This window comes from Erythranthe guttata, chromosome 11 (genome assembly GCF_056151865.1).
Source record: "Erythranthe guttata isolate IM_541 chromosome 11, IM_541, whole genome shotgun sequence".
In the NCBI taxonomy this organism is placed as follows: Eukaryota; Viridiplantae; Streptophyta; class Magnoliopsida; order Lamiales; family Phrymaceae; genus Erythranthe; species Erythranthe guttata.
In genome coordinates, this window is record NC_142543.1 from 7345696 (window position 1) to 7347494 (window position 1799).

General features: G+C 28.8%; 2 non-coding genes across 2 annotated transcripts; both read left to right on the forward strand.

Moving 5' to 3' along the window:
* The first annotated feature begins 1648 nt into the window (after positions 1-1648).
* Positions 1649-1722, forward strand: TRNAT-AGU (transfer RNA threonine (anticodon AGU)). Its single transcript has one exon. It is a non-coding gene; the product is annotated as a tRNA-Thr (tRNA).
* A 5-nt stretch (positions 1723-1727) lies between these two features.
* Positions 1728-1799, forward strand: TRNAT-UGU (transfer RNA threonine (anticodon UGU)). The gene has a single exon. It is a non-coding gene; the product is annotated as a tRNA-Thr (tRNA).

The window sequence follows — 1799 nt, forward strand, 5'->3', positions numbered from 1 at the left end:
GTAATATAAATTAAAATAATTTTTTTTAAGAAAAAAAAATTCAAAAAAAAAAAAAGTCAATTAACAGTTAAATTACTGTCTCCGACAGTTAAATAACTACTGGAGACAGTAATTTAGCAACGAATACAGTAATATTAATTAATTTTTTTTTTCAGAATAAAAAAGTCAATTAACAATTAAATTACTGTCTCCGACAGTTAAATTACTGCTAGAGACAGTAATTTAACAACCAATACAGTAATATTAATTAAAATATTTTATAAAAAAAAGTCAATTAACAGTTAAATTACTGTCTCCGACGGTTAAATATCTGCTGGAGACAGTAATTTAGCAGCAAAAACAGTAATATTAATTAAAATATTTTTGAAGGAAAAAAAAAGTCAATTAACAGTTAAATTACTGTCTCCGACAGTTAAATAACTGCCGGAGACAGTAATTTAGTAGCTAAGATACTTAATTAAAATATTTTTTTAAGAAAAAAAAATAAGTCAACGCCGGAGATCCGGCGGTGGCGGGTCAAAACCGGGGTCAAAATTAAAATTAGGGTTAAAATTGGTTAATTGATGAAATTGGGCTAAATTGGGATGTAAATCATAAAATTGGAGTTGAATTGGCTATCAATGAATTGGGCATAATTTTGGTATATATAAAAGAATTTTCCTTATTTGCAAATAAGTTTGAATGGGCTGGATTTATTTGAAAGACAAAAAAACTAGAATGTCCCTCTTTTAATTAAGTGCCCTTGTCATGGGCCTATTTGCCATTTGCCTTATTTATATATATATATATATATATATATATATATATATATATATATATATATATATATATATATATATATATATATATATATATAAATATATACACACACACCATATTTTAATTATCACAAAAAATCTAAATTAATTCAAATTATTCTAATAATATACTGCACTTAATATTTTGGAGATTCATGGCACGATCTCATCTTTTTTTTAAGGTGTTAGATAAAAAATTCAAAAATAAGTAATATTCATCAATTTTATTTAAAATAATACATGTTTTAACCATCTTATTTTATATTTTAAATTAAATATGATATATTTATCTATTATTTATATAATATTTTGGTGAAAAAACAAAAAAAAATAATGGGTCAAGATAAATATTTACAAAAACTTTGGAGGGGCCAAAAGTAATATTCAAAAAATTTAATACCAAATATCTAATTTTTTTTTCTTGGGGGGTCAACGGCCCCCCCATGCCCCTATCAAGTTCCGCCAGTGCTTGTACTCACTTGTTTGAAAAAAGAAAACGGAAATATGGAATTTGTGAAATATGTAGAATTGATTGAGGTTTGCCGAAACAGTTCTCGTAAGACAACATTCCGGGCTGCCGATGGTGCAACAATTTCTTCTCGGTAATCTCCTAAGGTATAACAATCAGTTATCAAATAATTGCACTAATATTCGACCCACGGCGAAGTTGAACAACGAACGAAACTTTGACAAAGGAAAAGAAGAATGAGAAGAACTATCTCGTAATTACCAATTAAATTAGGTACCGAATTGGCCAAATTCTACCTTTATTTATTGACGGTATAATCTATCCATAGAAGGTTGCAATGCTTCGTAGAGAAACAAATACAAATACAAATTCATTCTCGAAAGCTTTCATAGCTCAGTTGGTTAGAGCACCCGTTTAGTAAGCGGGAGGTCTTGAGTTCAACTCTCAATGAAAGCATTGATGCCCTTATAGCTCAGTGGTAGAGCGTCAGTCTTGTAAACTGAAGGTCCGCAGTTCGATCCTGCGTGAGGGCA